We start from the raw sequence: 16,491 nt of genomic DNA, 5'->3' as shown, positions 1-16,491 counted from the left end.
TTTTTTGTTAAGTTTAGTCCTATTTTATCCCTCTGAAGCTATTGTAAATAAAATGTTTTTTTTTTAATTTTGAGATTGTGCATTTCATGTGTTAGAGATACAGCTGATTTTTGTTTATTGATTGTATATCCTGAAAGTTTGTTGAACTTTTTTATTAGCTCTAAGAATTTATGAGGGGATTTATTAAGATTTTATATATAAAAAAACTGTCTGAACATAGCTCAGGATTCTGGTTAAGATAATGACACAGGGAGATTCTAAACTCACCTCTTCCCATGGCCACATTGAGTCTACAGCATCATATGGAATAATTTCCTCTATAAAAACCTAAAGGCTATCTAAGTGGTGACTACACATTGAGCAAATAAGAAGAAAACCACATAAAAATGGATAGGAGAGGCTGGGACACAATCTTTCCATAAGCCTCAACCCTGGTCAGATAACCCACAACTAGGGAGGAATCAAAACGCACAACCTCTTCCTGAGGAGTAAGGATTCAAACCCCATGTCAGGTGTCCCAACTTTTATGACATGCACTTGAGAGACAAGTTCTGAAAATATTTAAAAATTTTAAAAACTACCAGGGCTTATATCCTGAGACTAACAAAATGGTAGCTGTTTGAGAAATGCCTCTTAAATGGCTGGCATGCTCAGACTCAGTTACCCAGAGCCCAGCTCAGAGGCAGCTGATCATGCCCAGACTTAAGATGAAGGAGTCACTTGCTTATATTAAAACATAGGCCTGAGGGGCAAGCATTTAATTTAATGTACACATTTAGAAGCCTGCCAGAACACTCTCTAGGGGTGAAGACTAATAGGTGCCATCTTTGCACTCTCACTTTGCCATGCTCTAGAGTACCACTATCTCCCAGAAGGGAACTTTTACACTCATCTAGTGACCCAGTCTTTGTGGCTACAACCCAGGGAATGCCCCTTGATCATCTGGTTATGGAGGTTAAGGGAGCTTGCATTTATGGTCTCATGGGGACTGTAATAATAAGTGTCACCTAGAAAAGAACTCATACCCTTGTCCAGTGCCCTGATTTTTGTGACTGCCACCAGAGAACACCTCTACATTGCAGTGCCTGATGGCCAGTGGGGTTTATGCTTGTGAGCCCCATAGGACTGTAACTAACAGGGAAAGAGTTCTTAAATAGCTACCACCCCCAGAGCACAGCAAGAGGCAATAGACTCTGGGGCTTCCTCCTTCTATGAAGGAGGTCTATTAGCTTATTATTATGACTGCTGTCTGGGGGAAGGCTTCTAATTAAACACACCTCTAGGAGCAGAGAACTTGAGGAGTGGATGCTTTGTGGTCACCCCCTGACATGCTCCAGAGAAAATACTGTCTTCTGGAGGGGAGCTTTTCATGTCTGGTGCCCAGTTTTTGTAGTGGACACCCCTTGGTCACCTGACTCTGGTGGTCAAAAGGGCTTGCACTCCTGGGTCTCACAGGGTTGTGATAATCAGAGGGAAGGCCCATGGAATGCCACCACTCCTAAGACACTAAATAAATAGTGGGCTGAGGCACACTCTGCTGTCCCCTCAGTCTTTCTGTAAAGGCCACTTTGCTTGTTCTAGAGAATTGGACTGAGGGGAAGGCTTTAGGTTTGGCACACATTTAGTGGCCTGTGGAGCTGCTCTCAAGGAATGTAGAATGTGTTTGGTGTTCTTTCACCATGTTGTTCTTCTTCTGTCTTGCTTCAGCTTGCCAGTATCTCTCATAAAGAAGTTTATACACCCTATGGAGCCCCATATTTTTGTGACTGACACACAGGGAATACCTCCACATTGCCTGGCTCTGGTGACACTTGCAGCCCCTCAGGATTGTATATATTTGTATATTTTTAGAAGCTGTTGCCTGAAGGTCTGGCTTCTAGTCAGCCTGAACTTAGGTGCTGTAATCCTTCTCTTCAGAACACTGAAAGGTCTTGACACATCCTCAGCTACCAGGAACTATCAAAAATATAATAGGTTGCTTGGTCAAGCACAGAAGTTGAGTTATAACCAAGAGTAGAGAGATGGCTGCACAAAAAGTTTAATTTCCTATACAAAACTACTCCTTCAAGATTGGGAGTGGTGGTTGTTTCATCTACAGTATAGAAACCAACAGAGAGAGGCAAGGAAAATGAAGAAATGAAAGAATATGTTCCAAATTAAAGAGCAAGATAAAATCTCAGAAAAAAAGTTAGAAGATGGCAATGAAGTAGAAGGATCTGAGGCTTGCTGCTTCCCATGCACACAACTAGATAACCATCAAACCATCCTAAATAACCCCAAAAATCGACCTGAAGACTGGCAGGAAAAAAAAGAAAAAACACAACTAAAGATACAGAAGATACCACATTAAAGAATGTAGGAAGTATGAAGACACAGTTTGGGAGAGAAACAGATCATGGCTGCTGTGGTGGGGAGGGAGCTACAGTCTCAGAGAAGGGTGACAGACTAGCATACAGGAAGCACATGGGGAAAATGAATCCTCATAATAATTGGCTTGGAAAGCAAGAGGGGAAGAATTTCATGAGTTCTTACAATCAGTGGGGCTGAATGCCTAGAGTTTTAAAGGTAAACAAGCTTGGCTAGAATACAGCCTAGAAGGCATTGTGCTGCTCTTAGAGAGAAGGCTGGGTAAACAGCCCCCAGACATATAGGGCAAAAACAGCAATCTGAAGAGTGTCTGGAACACACAATTGGGAGGTTATTTGCTCATCTGGGAGCATGTCCCAGAGAGGCAGCCTTCATGGAAGATGGCAAGTGTCATTTCCCTCCCCTGCCCCTCAGTGTAAGAAGAGGGTCACCTGTGAGAACAAGCACAGCAACTTCACTGGCTACCTAACTTGCTTACATCAAGCTGACATCCCCATACTCTGGTGGAACTGCCATTCCCAGCCACACTTACCTCAGTCCCAGCAAGGCAGGCCCCCTTCCTCGGAAAACCATCCCAAACACCTGCTCACACCATGTCTCCTGACCCAGGAGTTTGGTGAAACCTCAGTTCCAGTGCCAGTGGCAAGAGGTATCATTTCAAAAACAGACAATAGCATAACTAGTTAAAACACACCACATTCAGGACAGGGGCCAAATACTGCCCACAACAGGCAAAGAGAACCTCTGTGGTTGACTGGCCTATGGGATAAAGTGACCAGGACAAAACAGCAGAGAACACACAGCACACATTGGAGACACTCCCAGAAGTGCCAGGCCCTGGGGAACAGGGACACTACATAGCAGGTCACTACAGGACCTCTTCTTCATGAGGCCAGTACCCTCGAGAATAAGAGATGTAGCTAACTTTCCTAACACACGGAAGCAGGCACAGAGACTTAGACAAACTGAGAAGACAGAGAAATGTGTCTCAAATGAAAGAAAAGGACATGGCCATGGTTGGAGATCTAAGTGACACAAATATAAGTAACATGTCTGATGGAGTATTTAAGACAATGATTATGAGGATATTCGCTGAACTTGAGAACAGAGTGGAAGACATGAGTGAGACCCTTAACAAAAAGATAAAGAATAACATAGCAGAGATAAAGGGCTCAATAAACGAAATGAGAAACTTGCTTGATGGAATGAACAGCAGGCTGGAGGAAGCGGAGGAACAAACTACTGACCTAGAAGACACAGTAATGGAAAGTCATCAATCTGAACAAAAGAGAAAAAAAAGAATTGCACAAAATGATAATAGAACTAGGGAACTCAGTGACATCATCAAATGTACTAACCTTTCCATTATAGGAGTGCCAGAAGAAGAGAAAAGGGGGCAGAAAACTTATTTGAAAAAATAATAGCTGAAATCTCTCCTAATCTGGGGAAAGAAGCAGATATCCAGATCCAGGAAGCATAGAGAATCCCCATCAAAATCAATAAAAGCAGATCCACACCACAACATATTGTAATTAAATTTGCAAAATATAGTGATAAAGAAAACATTTTAATTGCAACAAGACAAAAGAAGACAGTAACTTACAAGGGAAAATCCATAAGGGGCAGGCAATTTTTTAGCAGAAACTTTCCAGGCTAGAAGGGAGTGTCATGATCTGTTCAAATTCCTGAATGGGAAAAATCTGCAGCCAAGAATACTCTGCCTAGCAAGGCTATCATTCAATAGAAGGAGAGATAAAGAGTTTCCCAAACAAAAACTAAAGGAGTTCCTGACCACTGAACCAGCCCTGACAGAAATATTAAAGGGGACTCTTTGAGTGGAAAGGAGAGACCAAAAGTGACAGTATAATGGTAGAAAACACAAAAGCAGTAAAAATGAATATTTATATAAAAAAATTGATCAAGAATCTCACAAAATAAGACAATGTAAATATGACAACATATACCTAAAACATGGGGAGGACAGGAGTAAAGAATGGGTTCAAACTTAAACAAGCATCAATTTAATATAGACTGCTATATTCAGAAAAGATTATATGCAAACCTAATGATAACAATATATCAAAAACTATTAATAAATATACAAAGACTGAAAAAGAAATCACTAAAGAAATTCAGCAAACCATGAAAGACAAGAAAGAATCAGAGAAAATCTTCAGAAACAACCACAAAACAAATAATAAAATGGCAATAAATATATATCTCTCAGTAATTACTTTGAATATAAATGGACTAAACACTACAATCAAAAGACATAGGGTGACAGAATGGATTAAAAAAAACAAGATCCATCTATATGCTGTCTACAGAAAACTCATTTTAGACCTAAAATAAGGGAATGGAAAAACATCTATCATGTGAATGGATTTCAAAAAAAATGCCAGAGTAGCCATACCTATATCAGACTAAGTAGACTTTAGAACAAAGACTGTAAGAGACAAAGAGGAACACTATGTAATAATAATGGTGATAATCTATCAAAAAGATATACTAACAATTGTAAATATTTATGCACCCAACACAGGAGCACCCAAACACACAAAATGGTTAATAACAAAAATAACGAATTGATAATAATACAATAATAAAGGACACTTTAACACCCCTCTTATATCAAAGGACAGATCATCTAAACAGAAAATCAATAAGGAGACAATGGCATTGAATGACACTGGAACAGATGGAATTAACAGATATATTCAGAACATTCCATCCTAAAACAGCAAAATATACATTCTTTTCAAGTGCACACGGAACATTCTCCAGAATAAATCTCATATTAGGCCACAAAACCAGAATCCACAAATTCAGGATCAAAGTCGTACTATGCACATTTTTAGGTTTTTTTTTTTATTTAAATTCCCATTTGTTAACATACAGTGTAATATTAGTTTCAGGTGTACAATATATTGATTCAACACTTCTATACAACACCAGTGCTCATCACAGGAAGTTCACTCCTTAATCCCCATTAATTATTTTACCCATCCCGCCACCCACCTTCCTTGTGGTAACCATCAGTTTTTTCTCTATAGTTAAGTCTGGCACATTTTCTGACAATGCCATGAAACTAGAAGTTGAGCATAAGAAATAATCTAGAAAGACCACAAATACATAGAGGGTAAATAACATGCTACTAAACAATGAATAGGTCAACCAAGAAAGAAAAGAAGAGATGAAAAAGTACATGGAAACAAACAAAAATAAAAACACAGTGGCCCAAATCCATTGGGATGCAGCAAAAGTGGTTCTAAGAGGGAAGTTTATAGCAATACAGGCCTACCTTAAGAAGCAAGAAAAATCTCAAATAAATAACCTAACCTTATACCTAAAGGAGCTAGAAAAAGAACAACAAACAAAACCTAAAACCAACAGAAGAAAGGAAATAATAAGGAATAGAGTAGAATTAAATGATATGGAAACAAACAAACAAAAAAAAACCCAAAAAACAGTAGATCAATTAAATCAGGAGCTGGTTCTTTGAAAAAAATCAATAAAATTAATAAACCTCTAGCCAGACTTAACAAGGAAAAGAGTAAGAACTCATATAAAATCACAAAAGGGAGAGGGCAAATAACAACCAACACTACAGAAATACAATTATAAGGGAATATTATGAAAACTATATACCAACAAATTGTACAACCTAGAAGAAATGGATAAATTCCTAGAAACATACAAACTAGCAAACTTGAAAAAGAAAGAAATGGAAAATTTGAACAGACCAATAACCAGCAAAGAAATTGAATCAGTAATCAGAAAACTCCCAGCAAAAGTTCAGGACCAGATGACTTCATAGGTGAATTCTACCAAACATTTGAAGAAAAGCTAATACCTATACTTCTCAAACTATTCCAAAAAAATAGAAATGGAAATAAAACTTCCAAATTAATTCTATGAGGCCAGCATTACACTGATACAAAAACCAGATAAAGACTCCACTAAAAAAGAAAACTACTGGTCAATATCCCCAATGAACATAGATGCAGAAATCCTCAATATAATACTAGCAAACCAAATCCAACAATAGATTAAAAAAAATCTTTCACCATGATCAAGTGGGATTTATTCTTGGGTTGCAGGTGTGGTTTAATATTTGCAAATCAATCAATGTGACACATCACATCAATAATAGAAAGGATAAGAACCATATGATCATTCCAATAGATGCAGAAAAAGCATTTGACAAAATACAACATCCCTTCAACAAAAGTTTAGAGGGAAGCTTTTAGAGGGAAAATACTTCAACATAATAAAGACCATATATGAGAAACCCACAGTTAACATCGTCCTCAATGGAGAAGAACTGCAATCTTTCCCCCTAAGGTCAGAAGCAAGACATGGATATCCACTCTCACCACTTCTATTCAACACAGTAGTGGAAGTCCTATCCACAGCAATTAGGCAACAAAGAGAAATAGAAGACCTCCAAATTGGTAAGGAAGAAGTAAAACTTTCACTATTTGTAGATAACATGATACTATATATAGAAAACCCTAAAGACTCCACCAAAAAACTGCTAGAACTGATATGTGAATTCAGTAAAGTTGCAGGATACAAAATAAATGTACAGAAATGTGTTGCATTTCTATACACCAATAATGAAGGAGCAGAAAGATAAATTAAGGAACCAATTCCATTTACAATTGCACCAAAAGAAAAAAAAAATCTAGGAATAAACTTAACCAAAGAGGTGAACAGCTGTACTCTGAAAGCTATAAAACACTGATGAAATAAATTGAAGATAACACACATAAAAAAGGAAAGACCTTTCATACTCATGGATTGGAAGAACAAATATTGTTAAAATGTTATACTACCCAAAGCAAATTACACATTTAATGAAATCCCTATCAAAATACCAACAACATTTTTCACATAAATTTTGTATGGAATGGCAAAAGACCCCAAATAACCAAAGCAAAAAAAAAAAAAAAAAAAGCAAAGCTGGGGGAATCACAATTCTGGATTTCAAGTTATTTTACAAAGCTATAGTAATCAAAAGAGTATGGTACCAGCAGGGCTCCATCCCAGTATCCCAAGATAATTAACTCAGCTGAAACCAAGAGTCTGACACTTAACTGACTGAGACACCCAGGCACCCTTATGATTTCTTTTTAATTTATTCTTTCTTTGGCCCATTGGTTTTTTAGGTGTGCATTGTTTAATTTCAATATGTTTTTGATTTTTTTTAATTTTTTTAAAGATTTTTATTTATTTATTTGAGAGACAGAGTGAGCGAGAGAGAGAGTACAGGAGCAGGGGCAGAGGGAGAGGGAGAATCAGACTCTCCTGTTGGGCAGGGAGCCTGATACGGGGCTCCATCCCAGGACTCTGGGATCATGACCTGAGCTGAAGGCAGATTCTTAACCAGCTGAGCCACCCAGGTGCCCCTATTTTTGAATTTTTCAAGTGCCATTCTGCTATTAATTTCTAGTTTCATATCATTTGGTCAGAAAAGGTACTTGATATTCAAATCTTCTTGCTTTGTGGCCAAACATGTAATCCATTTTAGAGAATGTTTCATGTACCCTTGAGAAGAATGTATATTCTCTTTCCTTTAGGTGGGGTATTCCACATATGTTTGTTAGGTTATTTGGTCTATAATGTTGTTCAAGTCCATTGTTACCTTATTGTTTTTCTGTTTGGATAATCTATTCATTGTTAAAAATGGAGTACAGAACTCGTCTACTAACATTGTATTGCTGTCTATCTCTCCCTTTAGTTCTCCTAATATTTTTTTATGTATTTAGGTCCTCTGATGTTGGGGTCATATTTATTTAAATTTATTTTATCTTTGTTTTAAATTGATTTATTCATTGATTACTAATGTTTCTTTTTGTCTCTTGTGATTGTTTTGACTTAAATTATACTTCATCTGATATAATTACCCAGGTCTGTATGACTTCAAATCTGTATCCTTTTTGGTGTGTTTCTCTGCCCCTGTTCTTAAAATATTTGCTTTTTATGTTAGAATGCTCTCTAAATTGGGGCACCTGGGTGGCTCAGTCGGTTAAGCATTTGCCTTCAGCTCAGGTCATGATCCTTGGGTCCTGGGATCGAGCCCCACATCAGGCTCTCTGCTCAGTGGGGAGCCTGCTTCTCTCTCCCTCTGCTGCTCCCCCTGCTTGTATTCTCTCTCTCTCTCTGTGTCAAATAAATAAATAAAATCTTTTAAAAAAAAGAATACTCTCTAAAATTCCATCACTACCATCAAATATGTATAGTTAAAACTATATTTGAGTAGGGACCATATTTTATTTGGTTGCTTAAAGAAAAGGCTTAATGATGTGACTGAAATAGTATTAGCTAGAAAATCAGCAGTACAGTGTGTTAAATTTCAAATATGCCACTTAGTGGTCTGAAAATGCTGAACAGTCTCATATCCATTCTGAATTTTAGTTTGTCATTTTCTCCTAAAATATGTTTCCGAGAACAACATCCCATAACATTATACACACAATATCCTGTGGTTATAAGTTGAAAAAATACTCCAAGCTAAGACTTTTATTGGAGATATGTGATGTGCAATAACGTGGTTGTGGATATACTCAGTAAAGGAACATGTTAAGACATTTTAACCCACTTCTTTTCCTAAATTGTGTCTTATATGGAAACTTCCTCCTCCTTTTATCTATCCCTAACTCCCATGTAAAACATGCTCAATGGAGCATACTTTTGGCAATGTTAGAGTATATTATTTTCTCTGATCATCTTTCTACGTACCTTCTATGATTCCTACTGCAATTCTTTAGTGATGTTTCAAAACAATACATGCAACACTAAATAATTACTTATGTTGTTATTTAGCAAAATACCCTTGGGTAGAGTTTTTATGTATCAGTATGTTTTGAATGAAAATAACAGAAAACCTTTACTCAAACCAGCTTTAATTATAAAAAAAAATGTGTTGTCCTATAAGATTTAAAAATAAGGCAGACTACAGGAGTTTTATGTGAGGGTTCTACTTTTACTTCTCTCTTATTTTTGAGTTTGAGCTCCTTCAGATGTTGTTTTCATTCCCAGTTGCATATTAAGATAGCTATAGAAATTCTCAACATCCATCATGATATGACAATATCCACATGAAAATGTGTTCCAAACATCCACATGAAATGTTTTCATGTGTCCTCTTCTTAGGAGTGAAGAAAACGTTCCCAAAAAACCCTCAGAGAACTCATTCATATATCATTGGTCACATGGATATTCTTAACCCAGTCACTGGAAAGAAAGATGCAATTACCATGAGTGAATTGATCCAAATTTTATCCACCATCTGCAGGTAGAAATCAGGCAGCTTCCCTTTAAACACATGATTATATGCTGGCAAGTGGATAACCACAACAAAAATCAGTGCTCTTAGGAAGGAAAAGGATGGCATGGCATATTGAGCAGATGACATAAAAGCCTGTTGCATAATCTCAAATGTTAAGAATCTCAAAGAAGAATGCTTTGAAATAAGTCTTTGAAATAAGATTTAGTTGAAAAAAACACATTGATGGGAAACATTACATGGAAGATACAAGGATCTGGGATCTATTGTCAATCCCCACATTTAAAAACTGTGTCCTTAGACAAATCATTAAAAACATTTGAGCCTCAGTTTCCCTACCAAAAAAGAGATGGTAATACTTACCCATCATAATTCAAAAGATATTATGATCATAAAATGGAACAACAGATATAAAAGCTCTTTGACTTAGAAGTACCATCTTATTTTAAAAGAATTATTTAGTTACCTTTAAGATTCCAACTTTTCATTTGGTAATCAGTACACTTAGACACAATCCATTAAAAAGACAAAAAGTTCAAATTATGTCATGCATTTTTTTTCTTTTATAACTTTGGTAGTTCTCTTCTGTATTGTATTAAAAGATGAAAGGAGTAAAACAATCTTAAACCCATCTTTTTATATTAACATGGTTTCTTGAAGATGGTAATCTGTATTTTTGATGAGTTTGCAAGCAAGAGAAGGTCTGAAATCTAGCAACTCAGTCGATATAATGCTTACAGTAACATAAATGACAAAGTGTCAGTGATGACTGAGATGACAAATGACAACATGCATATTAATAAGCACTAGACGACATTCAATCACTGTCCAATATTTTTAGTCATGTTGAAGGACAATGCAATCTTCAAATACAGCACCTCATAGAGGAGGTGTGACTATCACCAAACAACTTCTATAACTTAGAAACTCAGCAGAAAAGTGGCAAGGTTATGCTACCTTGGTGGAGGGGTGAACGACAACTATATATATCATATCCCTACTAAAGGACAACAATAGCCCTCCAAACTACTGTATAGAAGGCATATCTACATATGCCATCAGTTCACACTTTTCAACTGAATTTAGTAATGAATTAAATTAAAATATCTCTCTGTCTCTGTTTCCCTATTTCCCTGCCTATATCATTATTTGATTGAATTGCAGTTTGTTTCTTTGATCAATTTTGTCAAAGTAGTCAATCTAGGTGGAATTTATGTGGTCCTGTGTTATTAATCTAATTATGCAATACATGTGATATGTGAATATGTATTCATGTATATAATATACACATAAGTAATTTTTAGAGCTCAAATGCCCAGACCTTTATAAGAGTCATCTACTTTATCTTTTTGTTTGCAGGATATTTTTTCCTTTTTAATATGAACAGGGTTACTTAAAGAAATTTTTTATCAACATATAATGAATTTAAGTAATGCAAAGACTTGACAAAAACATTCAACAACCTGACAAGGAAGCCCTGAGGTGGACAGTCCAGTCCAAAAGCTTATTATTCAACAAAGGGACAGGCAGATTCTCTCTGGTGGTGCAGAAATGGCTCATACTGTTGTCACAACTCTAATGTTATTCAACTTATATTTTGTACTGAATATAAAAAAAACTATCAAAAAACTATTTGTGTCTGAGCTTGAATATAAGTGTATATGGAAGACTCATACCTTCAGCTCTTATGCTCATTTCCTTTCTACTGAAATCAACAGATATTTTGCTTTTTTCTACACAATGATAAGCTATGTGTCAGAGATAGGTGGGCATTCCAATGTGCTCTTGAAATAACATTAAGAATGATTATATTAAATAAAACTTTAACTTCATCCAAGAGAGTGAAAGATTACCTATCTAAAAATACTAGGAATAGCTGGCTTTTTGTATAATTACTTATCTTTAGCATTGTGTATTAGTCACCTAGGGCTACATAAGAAAATAACCCAGACTGGAAGGCTTAAACAACAGAAATGTATGTTTCTTATAGTTCTGGAGGCTAGAAGTCTGAAATCAAGATATCAGTAGGTTTGGTTTCTCCAGAGGCCTGTCTCCTTGACTTGCAGGTGCTCATCTTCTCTCTGTGTCCTCTACACATGCACTCTTGTGTGCATGCACTCTTGGTGTCTCCCATCTTATAAGGACACTAATCCTATTGGATTAGTCCCCATGCTTTGACCTCATTTAGCCTTAATTACCTCATTAAATGTTCTATTTCCAAATACAGTCAAGTTGAAGAGTAAAGCTTCAATCAATGATTTTGAGTGTATACAACTCAGTCCATAATATATAGTTAGAAGAAAATTCCATCTGTTTTCAGGAAATACTTGATACATCATTTTCAACTAAATTCAACTTAATTTGGTGACTTTTCAACATATATTCTGTGATAAATCATATAAATTACTTAGCACATTTATGGCACATAGTGCATGCACAGAGAATATTTTTTATCATTAGCTTCCTAAGGCACAAAATTAAAAAGGAGAAAGAAATGAGAGATAAGAGGAGAAAGAGATTTAGAGAGAGAGAGAAAATCCATCCTTAGAAAAACTTAATTGTTGAAAGAAAAAGACAGCTATATGTAATGAAACAAATCATACTCTATGATCTAATATTAAAGGGGGTATTATGGATAATTAGTGATACCGATAAAGTAAAAAGGAGGAGACACTTGTGGGCAAGGGTTTGTGAGAAGGATTTATGAAGGATTTGAATTTGTAGTGAGCCTTAAATAAGAAACAGAGTGGAGATTCTAGGCAAAGAAATTAGCATAAGCAATGAGAAGTAAACATGAGGGATGGGAATGAGCATAAAGTATTTTGGTAGGTTCACTCTACACCTCTCCACTGCCCAAGAGCCAAGAACAGGCTGCTGACCCACTCAACACAGCCTGCAGCCTATGGAATGTTAAATGCTAATTGCTAAGCTAGGAAACTCTGGATAAATTATTATTTTGGATTTCAAAGAACATGTCTTCCATAGTACTAACACAGTATATATTTCAGATCCATGTTATTCCATGCCCCTTTATAAACTTGCTAGCTGTACATCTATAGAAAATTTAGACACATGTAGACAAACGTGAGAGAGAAAAACAGTATATCTAAATAAAGTTACAAATCCTTTAAGACACTGCTAATAATCAGACATCAGAAATATGGAGTTGATCCAGATGCACATTTTTGAGGGATGTTTTCCAAATAAAGAAATCTGAATGTATACTATGATCAAATATCAGGTTCAATTTTTGTCAGATTTTGCTCATAGTTTCTTCGAAATAAAACAAATACAGAACATTTACATACAGACATATATGTTTAATTTTGGCTTTTTTTTTTGGTTTCAAAATTGCCCCTTGAGTAAAAATGAGAGGTTAGCATTGAAAAAATATTCTAATTTGGATTGGAGAACAAAGGGAGGATGCAGCTGTATAGCTGCTGATAATTTCCATATTCTAGTTTTATAGTTATATTGAAGATGTCTATTATTTCCTTTCCGCATGCACTTCTATTCTTAGATTATTTGACAGAATCACAAACCACAAGAGCTAGGCTTGCATGCCATGTATTCTGTGCTTTCCAGGGCCATCAACCAGACCCAAAGTGGGATGATCTGATTTTCCTTTTTTTTTTTTAAGATTTTTTTTATTTATTTGACAGAAAGAGACACAGCGAGAGAGGGAACACAAGCAGGGGGAGTGGGAAAGGGAGAAGCAAGCTTCCCGTAGAGCAGGGAGCCCGATGTGGGGCTCGATCCCAGGACCCTGGGGTCATGACCTGAGCCGAAGGCAGACTCTTAACGACTGAGCCACTCAGGCGCCCCTGTTTTTCTTTCTTCAGGAAATTTGAATTTTAGTTACAGAAACAGATTTAATAAAAGGGTGTTGGGCATTTGAACTTAGGCTGTAACATCAAATAGATACAGGCCAAAAACCCTTACAATACTAGACCACAAGCAAGACCAAAATTAACAGCCTTATAGAGAAAGCTTGTCTCCAGAGATGGACACCATATAGAAAGAAGAGAGAGCACAGAACACATGACAGAGTCTGACTTATAGAATATATTTGAAGTCTGACTATAATATCTAAAAATTACTTTGTTTCTTTGTAATAATGTCCACTCAAATAAACAAGGTTAAGGTTTTTATTCCTTGTGATTAAAGAGCCCCGGACTAGAATAATTTTCAACCTTATTTTTATGTGCTTATGGATATCCTTAACTACCCAAGAAATGAAGGTGTTTTGTTGGATATTGCTTGCTTAGAAGACAATAAGGAATTTGCCTGTTGAACAGGGTATAATCTGTAATGGATGCTATAGATTTTCAAAAGATATTGAATGTATTTAACGACTGTTTAAAGTTTGCACTCATGCAGTAGGAACATAAATAATATTATGGAATTATGGAATTAAATTCTGGCATTATGACATTTAATCCAAACATAAACTTACACTTATAAAACCTGATTTAAAGGGGCCATAGAATATGGAAATACTGCATAATATATCAATTTGTATCACAACTATTTTAAGGGTAATTCTTAATTCATATATAACTACTAAATAAGCTTCCTTCTTTTAAATAACTCTCTCCACTATCATCAAAGAGGAAATAGCTAAAGTAACATAAATAACCAAAGCATAGTCAGTGCCTGGCCTAGTATATATTTCCATTTACTGTTTGTTGGATAACTGAACTTCTTGGTCAGACACCAAAGCCAAAGATTTGTGTGTGTGTGTGTGTGTGTGTGTGTGTGTGTAAATTGTCCTGTAGTTGGCATCTGTAAATCTGCTCTTTTTCTGTTTCCAGTAATTGCTCCATTGGAGAAGAGGAGGTGTATATTTGACCTCTATTGTTTCAGATTTTTTTTTTACCTCAGATTTAATCTTTCTGAGATTGTGCATAGTACAGGTGTGGACATAAAATTTATGGCTAATTCAACTCTACTGAATGCAATGCTGCAGAGACAACACCCTCTCAAATCCCATTTGTGAAATGATCCAGTAAGAACTGGTTTTAGACTCCATCCTTGAGTGTGGACACTATAAGAATCATTTTGTATCACTCCTTTCTGATATATGTAAAATTATTTCTCACCTTTATAGGTAATATGATCTTTAATATGTAGAAAGTCACTACCTTCAGTGTGGTATGTTAAAATGAAAGGATGAAGTATGAATGGAGGGAACATAAGCCGTTCTCCTTTTTCAGAGGAATTTAGCTTTATTTTCTTTAAGCAAATATATGCAAAAATGGATTTTAATTTAGGCAAAACTGAACCTCACTACCAGATGATTTAAGTCTCCTATTGAAGAATAATAGCAATAATAACAATAATAATAATTTTAAATACACTTAATGAGGTTTTCATGGGCAGATCATTCTCCCCATTCCATGTATGAACTTCTTTTTATTGATATATAATTCACATATCATAAAATTCATCTGTTTAGTGTACAATTCAATGATTTTTAGTGTATTCACAGATATGCTCAACATCAGCCAATTTTAGAACAGTTTTATCAGCTCAAAAAGAAAACCCAAACCCTTTAGCTATTACCTCTGTGTCTATTTATTCCTTTAACCATCCCTAAGCAACCACTTCTATGCTCTGTATAGATAACCCTATTATAGACTTACACAAATGGAATCATATAATATGTGTTTTTGTGTGTGTGTGTGTGACTGGCTTCTTTGACTTAACATGGTTTCAAGGTTTATACATGTTATAGAATCTAATAACACTTCATTCCTTCTTAGGACTAAATAATATTCCATTTTTTGGATATAATATCTTTTTACCCATCGAACTGATAATAAACATTTGGGTTGTTTCCACCTTTTGTCTATTATGAATAATGCTACTGTAAGAATTCACGTACAAGTCTCTGTGTGGACATACATTTTGATTTCCCTCAGGTTTATATCTAGGAGTGGAATTTCTGAGTAATATAGTAACTCTATGTATAATCATTTGAAAGACTGTTAGTCTGCTTTTCAAAGTAACTCCAACATTTTACATTTCCATGAACAGTGTATGAGGGTTGTAGTTTTGTTTTGTTTTGTTTTTTTGCATCCTAGTCAGCACTTGCTGCTATCAAATATTTTTTAAAGTAAGACTTTATTCATTAGAGCATTTTTATGTTCACAGCAAAATTGTGGGGAAGGTATAGAGATTTCCCATATACTTCACCTCACATATAACCGTCCCCCATTATCAACATACCCCTCCAGAGTGGTACTTTTGTTAAACTGATGAACCTACATTGACACATCATAATCACCCTAAGTCCATAGTTTTCATTATGGTTCACGCTTGCTGTGATACATTGTATGGGTTTGGACAAATGTATAATGACATAATCTAATCATTATAATACTATTTTCACTGCCCTAAGAATGCTCTGTGTTTGCCTATTCATCTTTCCCTCACCTGACTCCCCCAGCAACCACTGATCTTTTTACTGTCTACATAGGTTTGCCTTTTTTCAGAATGTCATATAGTTGGAATCATACAGTATGTAGATTTTCAGATTGGCTTTTTAAAATGTATTAATGTGAGTTTAACATTCCTCAATGCCTTTTCATGGCTTGATGTCTCATTTGTTTTCAGCACTGAACAATATTCCATTGTCTGGATGCACCAGTTTATTTATCCATTTACCTACTAAGGGACATCTTGGTTTCTTCCACATTTTGGCAATTATGAATAAATTTGTCATAAATATTCATGTGCAGGTTTTTGTATGGACATAAAAGTTCAAATATTCTTGGTAAATACAAAAGAGTGTGATTGCTAGATCATATGGCAGGAGTATGTTCAGTTTT

This window comes from Phoca vitulina, unplaced genomic scaffold (genome assembly GCF_004348235.1).
Source record: "Phoca vitulina isolate PV1807 unplaced genomic scaffold, GSC_HSeal_1.0 scaffold39, whole genome shotgun sequence".
In the NCBI taxonomy this organism is placed as follows: Eukaryota; Metazoa; Chordata; class Mammalia; order Carnivora; family Phocidae; genus Phoca; species Phoca vitulina.
The sequence above is the reverse complement of the archived record's forward strand: the minus strand, read 5'-3'. Positions refer to the sequence as shown.